This window comes from Elaeis guineensis, chromosome 1 (assembly GCF_000442705.2).
Source record: "Elaeis guineensis isolate ETL-2024a chromosome 1, EG11, whole genome shotgun sequence".
Classification (NCBI taxonomy): domain Eukaryota; kingdom Viridiplantae; phylum Streptophyta; class Magnoliopsida; order Arecales; family Arecaceae; genus Elaeis; species Elaeis guineensis.
Window position 1 is genome coordinate 22,600,546 of NC_025993.2, and position 12,196 is coordinate 22,612,741.

Genomic DNA, 12,196 nt, shown 5'->3' on the forward strand with positions numbered 1-12,196 from the left:
GATAGACTATATGGTGGTTTACAGACATGTAGAGTCAATTGCTCTGTGAAAAATCTTTTGGTCAAGAGTTAGTGAAAAAGCACTCGATAGCTTTCCTATGAAAGAGAAGTCCTATACAAATCATGACGATTACTTTTCTTCCATATAAACTTGGACTCACCAGTCTATACATTTTGTCAGTGCATGTGGAAAGATTAAAGTTTTTATTTAAAAGTCTATGCTTGCAGATGAAGTTTCTACCACAAAACCTTCTAATCCTTAATAAGTAGATTCCGGATCTCACAAGAAATTGTTCCCCACATTTTCCTATTTTCACTTTTCTCCTTTAACTTCTGTGAGTTGCTCACTTGTCTTTGATTTTTTTTTGCAGTTGTTATCCCATTCTCTATATCACTCTTCACTCGCTTTCAATTTTAATAATTATTCTCGGTCTAGAGTCCACGCCCATCTCCTTTCCCAAAAAAAAGTTTTGGCATTGAAGAATTGAACATGATGTTTTAGGAAACTCTGCAGTCTACCTATTAGTTCATTGACTTCACTATAGACTCAGATTTCCATACTTCTATGCTTTTATATGAATTGTGCAAGGACAAGATGAGAAGCAAATGTGTATTAGACAATGCCTTGCATCATTCACTCTGCAATAAGGAATAGCTACCACTTTGTCACCTACTCAAGGCAAGCAATTTTGCTATGGACTTCACTGACTGTAGTTTTATGCAATTGTAGCCCCAACTTTAAGTGTCCTTCGGAGGAGTATGAAGCTTTATTAGAGCTTAGATCTTCTCTCCTTCATAACAACCTCCCTTCACCACCTACATGGGGAAGAGGAAAAGACTGCTGCCTCTGGGAGGGAGTAACTTGCAACAATAGAACACATCGAGTGATGAAGATCATGCTATCGAGCCTAGAAGAATATTATGAATTGGCAATTGAATTTCAGTATTTTTTCCTCCTTTCGTGATCTTCGACTGCTTAACTTGTCCAACAATAATATTGGAGGATTGCAATCATAGATAGGTTAACATCTCACTCATCTACTTTGTTTCTATAATTTTAGTCAATTCATGTTTTCTATCATCTTGTCATAAATATATTTGATTTAGATTCACTTTCTTTGGGAACTTCCTATTTGACAGGCATTTCAGGATTAAGAAAGTTGAAAATTCTTGATCTCAATAATAATCAGCTCAATGGAAATATTCCATTATATCTCAAGAACCTATCTTCCCTCCGTGCCCTATATCTAGGAAACAACATGCTAAATGGCACACTTGATATAGAAGGTAATAACTTGTAGAGTCATCTACAACTATTTCTCTATCATGAGACTATTAACACACTAAATATAATGGTTTATATATTTTCTTGGTTTATATTAGCCTCTTCCTCATCTAGCTTGCTTCTCTAATATTTTTAGTCTTTTCATATTTTCTATCCTCTTGCTATAAATATTTTTATATTTAGACTCACTTTCTTTGGAAACTTTGTATTTAACAGATATATCAAGATTCAAAAAGTTGAAAATCCTTGATCTCAGCCATAACCAGCTCACTGAAACTATTTCGTTATCTTTTAAAAATCAATCTTCACTGAGGATCCTAAATTTGCAAGGCAACCATCTAAATGGCATACTTGATGTGCAAGGTAATAACTTAAATACTCCCGTGTAATTATTTCTCTATTGCAAGACCATTAACACATTGAGCATGAATGGTTATATATTGTCTTCTTGGTTTATGTTAGCCTCTCCCCCATCCAATATACTTCTCCAATTTTTCAATCTATTCATATTTTCCATCCTTTTGCTACAAATAGTTTTGATTTGGATTCACTTTTGCTGGGAACTATGTATTTGATGGACATATTAGGATTCAAAAAATTAAAAATCCTTAATCCCAAGTATAATAGGCATACTAGGACTATTTCGTTATCGTTTAGAAATCTATCTTCACTCAATGCCGTATATCTAAGGGACAACATGCTAAATGGCACATATGATGTGCAAGGCAATAATTTAAAGGCTCCTATTTAATTATTTCTCTATTATGAGACCATTAACATATTGAGTATATATATTGTCCTTTTGGCTTATGTAAGCTTCTCCCTCATCCAATTTGTTTCTCTAATTTTTTTAGTCTATTCATATGTTCCATTATCTTATTGTAAATATTTTTCATTTAGATTTACTTTCTTGGAAAATTTTATATTTGACAGATATATCAGGATTCAAAAAGTTGGAAATCCTTGATCTCAGCTATAACAGGCTCACTGGAACTATTCCATTATCGTTTAGAAATCTATCTTCACTTAGTGCCCTATATCTAAGGAGCAACATGTTAAATGGCACACTTCATATGCAAGGTAATGACTTAGAGGCTCTTGTGCAATTATTTCTCTATTACGAAACTATTAACATATTAAGTATAATGAGATATATATTATCTTCTTGGTTAATTTATGTCAGCCTCTCCCACATCCAACTTGCTTCTCCAAACTTTTAGTTTATTCACATCTTCTATGCTCATGTTGTAAATACTTATTATTTACATTCATTTTCTTTGAGAACTTTGTATTTGGTAGATAAATCAGGATTCAAAAAGTTGAAGATCCTTGATCTCAGCGATAATAGCCTCATTGGGACTATTCCATTATATCTCAAAAATCTATCTTTACTTAATGTCCTATATCTAGGGGGCAACATGCTAAATAGCACACTTCATATGCAAGGTAATCACTTAGAGGCTCTTATGCAATTATTTCTCTATTACGAGACCGTTAACATATTAAGTACAATGAGTTATATATTATCTTCTTGGTTAATTTATGTCAACCTCTCCCACATCTAACTTGCCTCTCCAATCCTTTTAGTTTATTTATATCTTCTATGCTCATGTTGTAAATACTTATTATTTAGATTTATTTTCTTTGCAAACTTTATATTTGGCTGATAAATCAGGATTCAAAAAGTTAGAAATCCTTGATCTCAGCGATAACAGCCTCACTAGGACTATTCTATTATATCTGAAAAATCTATCTTCACTTAATGCCCTATATCTAGGAGGTAACATACTAAATGACACACTTCGTATGCAAGGTAATCACTTAGAGGCTCCTATGCAATTATTTCTCTATTACGAGACTGTTAACATATTAAGTATAATGAGTTATATATTATCTTCTTGGTTAACTTATGTCAGCCTCTCCCACATCTAAATTGCTTCTCCAGTCCTTTTAGTTTATTCATATCTTCTATGCTCATGTTGTAAATACTTATTATTTAGATTTATTTTCTATGAAAACTTTGTATTTGGCAGATAAATCAAGATTCAGAAAGTTAAAAATCCTTGATCTCAGCTATAACAGCCTCACTGGGACTATTCCATTATATCTTAAAAATCTATCTTCACTTAATGCCCTATATCTAGGAGGCAACATGCTAAATGGCACACTTCATATGCAAGGTAATCACTTAGAGACTCCTATGCAATTATTTCTCTATTACAAGACCTTTAGCATATTAGGTATAATGAGTTATGTATTATCTTTTTGGTTAATTTATGTCAGCCTCTCCCACATCCAACTTGCATCTCCAATCCTTTTAGTTTATTTATGTCTCCTACACTCTTGATATAAATACTTATTATTTAGATTTATTTTCTTGGGAACTTTATACTTGACAGATAAATCAGGATTTAGAAAGTTGGAAATCCTTGATCTCAGCTATAACAGGTTCACTGGAACTATTCCATTATTGTTTGGAAATCTATCTTCAATTAATACCCTATATCTGTTGGGTGGATGTCTGGCCAGGACACCACCTCCCAAGATCTTTTCAGTACCACGCGATGCAGCAGGAAGAAAGAAGAAACAAAACAAAAAGAAAAATAATCAAAATACGTGGATCAGCCACAAAAGGGCTCGCCTCCACGGGGCATGCAAACTTCACTATGAAAAAAAAATTTTTACAAGAGGAGACCTCACCCTCAACCTTTGTACACCCAATTCTCTCTCACCTGAAGTTCCCCTCACAAAATCTCTCTCTCTTGGAAGACCCCCTGAACCCCTGAAGTGCCTGGCGACTGCTGTCCAGGAGCCTCCTGCTCCTTCTCTCTCAGCGCTTCTGCCTCTCTCTCTCTTCTCGAGTTCGTACGGTGCGAGAAAACCAACCACACCCTCTGTTCTCTATATACAGAGATTTTTATAGACCTTAATAACGACTTAGATCATGATTAGGACTCCTTAATCAACCCAAATCACGTCCCAGACCGTCAGATCAAGATCGGGAGCCACCTGGGCCCTCCGATCGCACTTCGATCCATGAAATAGTACCGTAGACCGTGAGAAACGCATGAAAAATACCCACGCGGTCCACAGGCCCAGCCATGGACCACCCGGTCCACGGTGGACCGGGGCAAAGGGCCAGCAGGCTGCACTGGGACGGCCCGCTCCCGCGTGCGCCTGGGCCGCGTGCCCGCTTGGGCTGCGTGCCAAGCTGGGCCGCACGCGCGCCTGGGCCGCACGCCCGGCTGGGCCGCGCGCCCGCCTGGGCCGCGAGCCTGGGTCGCGCGTCCTGCACGGGCTGGGTCGAGCGTCCCGTGCGGGCCTGGGTCCCGCGTCTCGCGCGCCGCCGCCTGCGGCCGCACCGCTGCCGCCCGCCGTCGGTCGCCGGCGGTCCTCCGCTGCCTCGAATCTCGTACTAACTTCAAAAGCTCGTATCTCCTCCATCCGAGCTCCGTTTCAGGTGATCTTGATCTCGTTGGACTCCATTTTTCATCGCGAACCTCGCTGTGGGCTCAATGTGGACTGAATCTCGAAGCATCAAATCTTAACAATATCTAGGAGGCAACATGCTAAATGGCACACTTCATATGCAAGGTAATGACTTAGAGGCTACTGCACAATTATTTCTCTATTACGAGATCGTTAACATATTAAGTATAATGAGTTATATATTATCTTCTTGGTTAATTTATGTCAGCCTCTCCCACATCTAAGTTGCTTCTCCAGTCCTTTTAGTTTATTTATATCTTCTATGCTCATGTTGTAAATACTTATTATTTAGATTTATTTTCTTTGGAAACTTTGTATTTTGCAGATAAATCAGGATTCAGAAAGTTAAAAATCCTTGATCTTAGCTATAACAGCCTCACTGGGACTATTCCATTATATCTCAAAAATCTATCTTCACTTAATGCCCTATATCTAGAAGGCAACATGCTCATTGGCACACTTCATATGCAAGGTAATCACTTAGAGACTCCTATGCAATTATTTCTCTATTACAAGACCATTAGCATATTAGGTATAATGAGTTATGTATTATCTTTTTGGTTAATTTATGTCAGCCTCTCCCACATCCAACTTGCATCTCCAATCCTTTTAGTTTATTCATGTCTCCTACACTCTTGATATAAATACTTATTATTTAGATTTATTTTCTTGGGAACTTTATATTTGAAAGATAAATCAGGATTCAGAAAGTTAGAAATCCTTGATCTCAGCTATAACAGGTTCACTGGAACTATTCCATTATTGTTTGAAAATCTATCTTCACTTAATGCCCTATATCTAGGAGGCAACATGCTAAATGGCACACTTCATATGCAAGGTAATGACTTAGAGGGTCCTGTGCAATTATTTATCTATTATGAGATCGTTAACATATTAAGTATAATGAGTTATATATTATCTTCTTGATTAATTTATGTCAGCCTCTCCCACATCTAAGTTGCTTCTCCAGTCCTTTTAGTTTATTCATATCTTCTATGCTCATATTGTAAATACTTATTATTTAGATTTATTTTCTTTGGAAACTTTGTATTTGGAAGATAAATCAGGATTTAGAAAGTTAAAAATCTTTGATCTCAGCTATAACAGCCTCACTGGGACTATTTCATTATATCTCAAAAATCTATCTTCACTTAATGCCCTATATCTAAAAGGCAACATGCTAAATGGCACACTTCATATGCAAGGTAATCACTTAGAAACTCCTATGCAATTATTTCTCTATTACAAGACCATTAGCATATTAGGTATAATGAGTTATGTATTATATTTTTGGTTAATTTATGTCAGCCTCTCCCACATCCAACTTGCATCTCCAATCCTTTTAGTTTATTCATGTCTCCTACACTCTTGTTATAAATACTTATTATTTAGATTTATTTTCTTGGGAACTTTATATTTGAAAGATAAATCAGGATTCAGAAAGTTGAAAATCCTTGATCTCAGCTATAACAGGTTTACTGGAACTATTCCATTATTGTTTGGAAATCTATCTTCACTTAATGCCCTATATCTAGAAGGCAACATGCTAAATGGCACACTTCATATGCAAGCTAATGACTTAGAGGCTCCTGTGCAATTATTTCTCTATTACGAGACCGTTAACATATTAAGTATAATAAGTTATATATTATCTTCTTGGTTAATTTATGTCAGCCTCTCCCACATCTAAGTTGCTTCTCCAGTCCTTTTAGTTTATTCATATCTTCTATGCTCAAGTTGTAAATACTTATTATTTAGATTTATTTTCTTTGAAAACTTTATATTTGGCAGATAAATCAGGATTCAGAAAGTTAAAAATCCTTGATCTCAGCTATAACTGCTTCACTGGGACTATTCCATTATATCTCAAAAATCTATCTTCACTTAATGCCCTATATCTACAAGGCAACATGCTAAATGGCATACTTCATATGCAAGGTAATCACTTAAAGACTCCTATGCAATTATTCTCTATTACAAGACCATTAGCATATGAGGTATAATGAGTTATGTATTATCTTTTTGGTTAATTTATGTCAGCCTCTCCCGCATCCAACTTGCACCTCCAATCCTTTTAGTTTATTCATGTCTCCTATGCTCTTGTTATAAATACTTATTATTTAGATTTATTTTCTTGGGAACTTAATATTTGATAGATAAATCAAGATTCAGAAAGTTGAAAATTCTTGATCTCAGCTATAACAGGTTCACTGGAACTATTCCATTATTGTTTGAAAATCTATCTTCACTTAATGCCCTATATCTAGGACGCAACATGCTAAATGGCACACTTCCTATGCAAGGTAATGACTTAGAGGCTCCTATGCAATTATTTCTCTATTATGAGACCATTAACATGTTAAGTATAATGAGTTATATATTATCTTCTTGGTTAATTTATGTCAGCATCTCCCTAATCCAACTTGTTTCTCCAATTTTTTCAGTCTATTCATATTTTCCATTCTCTTGTTGCAAATACTTTTTATTTAGATTCATTTACTTTGGAAACTTTGTATTTGTTAGATAAATCAGGATTCAAAAAGCTAGAAATCTTTGATCTCAGTGATAATAGCCTTATTGGAACTATTTCATTATATCTCAAAAATCTATCTTCACTCAGTGCCCTATATCTCTGGAGCAAAATGCTAAATGACACACTTGATGTTCAAGGCAATAACTTAAAGGTCCCTATGTAATTATTTCTTTGTTTTTAGACCATTAACATATTGAGTATAACGGGTTATATATTGTCTTCTTAGTTTGTATCAGCATCTCCCTCATCGAACTTGTTTCTCTAATTTTTTAAGTGTATACATATTTTTTATTATCTTGTTTTAAATACTTTTATCTAGATCATTTTTTTTGAAAAATTATATTTGACAGGTATGTCAGAATTCAAAAAGTTGGAAATCCTTGATCTCAGTGATAATTGTCTCACTGAAACTATTCCATTATCTTTTGAAAATCTATCTTCACTTAGTTTTCTTTTTCTGGAAGGCAACATGTTGAATGGCACACTTGATATGTATATTAACATAAAGACTCCTATGCAATTATTTTTTTTGTTATGAGACCATTAACACATTGATTATAACGATTTATATTGTCTTATTGGTTGATGTTAGCCTCGCCTTCATTCAACTTTTTCTCTAATGTTTTCACTTTATTCATATTTTCATCCTCTTGTTAAAAATATTTTTGATTTAGATTCATGTTCTTTAGGAACTTTGTATTTGTTAGACGTATCAGAATTCAAAAAGCTGCAAATCCTTGATTTTAGTGATAATAGGCTCATTGAAACCATTCTTTTTTTTTTTTCTTTTATGTCACATTGGAACTATTCTATTATCTTTTAAAAATCTATCTTCATTCGGTGCCCTATATCTAGGAAGCAACATGCTAAATGGCACACTTGATTTGCTAGGTATAACTTAAAGGCTCCTATGTAATTACTTCTATGTTTCGAAACCTTTAACACATTGAGTATAATGGGTCATATATTGTCTTCTTGGTTTATATTACCTACCCCATCATCTAACTTGTTTCTCTAATTTTTTTAGCTTATTCATATTTTCCATCCTCCTATTGTAAATATTTTTTATTTGGATTCATTTTCTTTGGGAACTTAGTATTTAAAAGATATATCAAGATTCAAAATGTTGGAAATCCTTGATCTTAACTATAACAACCTCATTAGAACTATTCCATTATCTATCAAAAATCTTATCTTTACTCAATGTCTTAAATCTAAGACAAAACAAGCTAAATGACACACTTAATATGGAAGGTGATTACTTACAAAATCATATGCAATTATTTCTATCATTTGACCATTAGCATATTAAGCACAATGGTTTATATTATCTTTTTTTGTTTATATCTATGTCTCTATATTTCAGGCCTTCTAGGAATGCCGAAGCTTAGAGTGCTTGATCTTGGATTTAATCAGCTCATAGGAGGGATACCCATAGCTTTGGGAAATTTATCTTCCCTTAATTCCTTATTTTTGGATCAAAATAATCTAACAGGTTCAATGCCTTCACAATGTATAATGTTTATTCCTTTGTCTAAGAGTTTAGCAAATTTATTTTTTCTGAGCTCACAAATTTCCCCATATTCAAGATAAAATACCTACATATGTTGACAGAAGGCTTGGCCAAGCTGAATCATTTTTCAGTTTAGTAAGTCAAAATTCATATCAGTTGCAAAGCTTAAGAGCAGAATTATGACTAAGCCAAGCTTGGCTCGAGTCTATCTTGAGTTAATTAACTTGGCCAAATTAATTTGAAAACTCACCAAACTTGTGTTCCCCAATTTTAATAAAATGACATTTATAAGTTGGCTTCATCATGTCAAGCATTAAAGCATTTGCTTGTTTTATGTTCTTGTAATTTTAAACATCAATTCTATCAAATACTCGAGTAAGTTCACATCATGTGTAGCCATAGTTAGCCAGTTATTTAGAATAAGCGAATGGAGCATATAAAATTTAAGTGAACACTGTTTTATCATAATTTTGAAATGTTACTTCGCTTGAATAGTGGGTAGCTTTAACCATTTTTAATCTATTCTGTCTTTATATTTCATTGATCGTATTTATTTAGCATGCATGACTGACTTGAGTGACCACGTTGACTCAGCGAAGTCAAAAAATGAGGAGTAAACATGTATTGAGTCACAAGTCTTTTAACCTTGTTCATATTATGGAGCAAAAAGTTTCATTTTTTTTCAATTTTCTTCCTTTTTTCGCAGTGCTCAGTAGACTGCAGAACCTACGTGAGTTGGATCTCTCCGACAACCAACTGAATGGAAGTCTTCCGTTATCTCTAAAGAAACTAGTTTCTCTTCAATATTTAGATCTTTCTAATAACCTGATGAAGGGTAATATTCCACCATGCATCTTTTCAGGTCTTGTTTCACTTCAGTATCTAGATCTTTCTTCCAACCTATTTGATGGGCATTTCTCATTTTCCTCCTTTGGTAATCTTTCAAGGCTAGAATATATCGACTTGTCAAACAGTGGGGAATTATTTATACATCTTGACAGAGGAAAGTTTGTACCATCCTTGCAGCTACAGATCCTCATATTGTCACATTGTAACCTTGATGCGAACCTCCTGGCTTCCTCATCTTTTATTGCTTCCCAATACACATTAGAATTTCTGGATCTTTCCCACAATAACTTGAAAGGAAATTTTCCCAATTGGTTGTTCAAAAATCTAACCAGACTAGGATTTCTCAACTTGAGAAATAACTCGATAATGGGTGCATTTCAATTCCCAAAGCATCTGAATATAAGCATGTCCCAAGTTGATATCTCTATGAATTTGCTCAGTGGATCGATTCCTACAAACATCGGCACAATATTTCCATATATGGAGGCCCTAAATTTATCCTCAAATTATCTAACTGGAAATATTCCTTCATCATTTGGAAGTATGAATCATCTGGATTTTTTGGATTTATCCAATAATCTATTATCCGGTGAAGTACCAACTCACCTGATGGGTCCTAATTTGATTGTCTTGAAGCTTTCCAACAACAAATTGCATGGGCAGTTGCGTTGTCCAAATCATAGTCATGGTCTTCCTTCACATATTTATTTGGATGGGAACAATTTTACCGGAACGTTGCGGAGCATTCTATCACAACAATTATTGCTATTCGATGTCCACAATAACCAATTATCGGGTACAATTCCACAGAGTATAGGACTTGTTTCCAGTCTAATTAGTCTCAACCTCGCAGGAAATCATTTCCATGGCCAAATACCAAATCATATATGTAATCTAACATCTCTTTACGTATTAGACTTATCCCATAATAATCTCTCCGGGTCATTACCTCGTTGCTTCCAATCATCCAAACTAGTGCTTCTCAAGTTTGCTGGGAATGCTTTAACAGGCACAATTCCAAGTAATTATTTTAATATTTCAGACCTTGAAGCATTGGATGTCAGCAATAACCAGCTTTCAGGTAAACTGCCAAGACAGATAGGAGAAAAAATGTCTTTGGAGATTCTTGTTCTTAGTGGAAACTCACTTGAAGGCCCTATACCAATTGAGTTATGCAAGCTACAGTCTTTACATGTTCTGGATCTTTCGCAAAACAATATTTCAGGATCAATACCCTCTTGCTTTGGCAAAATGCACTTCAGAAAATCTGATTCAGCACATCAATATTTGTCTCTCGTTGCCGAATTGGGTTTTGGTAGTCGATGGCAAGTCAATACGGGTGTGGAGTCTTACATAACTGAGATAATGATTGTAGAACTCGTCAGCAAAGGCAACTTATATGCCTACAGAACGGATTATTTGGTTCTGATGTCTGCAATTGATTTGTCAGCAAACAAGCTAACTGGAAACATCCCGCTAGAAATTGGAAATCTGGATGAGCTTGTACAATTGAATCTATCACACAATCAGCTAACAGGTCCAATCCCTCAAACTTTCTCAAAACTCCATCAGATTGAGAGCTTGGATTTATCACACAATCAGTTGAGTGGTGTGATACCTTCGCAATTGACTCAACTAAAGTTCTTAGAGGTCTTTTCAGTTGCCTACAATATCTTATCTGGATGTACACCGGATTTCAAAGATCAATTTGCCACATTTAACGTGAGTAGCTATGAGGGTAATATTGGGTTACATGGGCCGCCACTAGAGAAGACCTGCACCTCTGACTCAAGTCCCACTGTTGAAGTAGAAGAAAACCAAGATGATAGCAGTGTGGATGATGCCATCTTCTTTGCAATACTTGTAGCTTCATTCGCGGCTGGCTTCTGGGGTTGTATTTCATTTTTGTTATGTCATCACACAGGGCAGCACATTCGCAGTATAATGAATGGTTATGTGGACTTATTGACTGAAAGAATCTTAATGGCAGTAGATAAATGGATTTGCATGCAGCGGAATCGCAAGTGAGATAAACAGTACCTTTTGCATTTTAGAGAAGCCTTTTTTGGGCACTTTGTAATAAAACAAAGCAAGCTTCCGTTCTATATAGCATTTTGAAATGTTCGATGCAGTCAAGCTTGATATAGCTTTTCATGGCTTTTTCCCTAATTTTTATCTAGGTACAGATCCTGTGTTTTTTTGAATGGTTATATCACTCATATGCTTTTCAACAATCAATTATAGGTTGTTATGAAGATGTTTATATCCAATTCTATTCCATTGTCTCTGATCATTCCAGACCTACCACACTGTATGGCTGTATGGCTTTCATAAATTTTCTTCCAAACTCTTGTAATCAATGATTATGAACCATGACAACTTGTGACAAACTTATCACCTAAAATGCCAATGTCATCTTCATGGTGGGGGCAATTAAAATTGACACTCGACCAAGACTACCACATTTCTGTGCCGCATATAAATCTTATGCTTGCAAAGCTACAAGTTCGGGAGGAATCGAAAATAAA

General features: G+C 35.2%; 1 pseudogene; it reads left to right on the forward strand.

The window, feature by feature from the left end:
* Nucleotides 1–605: 605 nt before the first annotated feature.
* LOC114913098 (cuscuta receptor 1-like) lies at nt 606–11,799 on the forward strand (annotated as a pseudogene).
* The last annotated feature ends 397 nt before the right edge of the window (nt 11,800–12,196 follow it).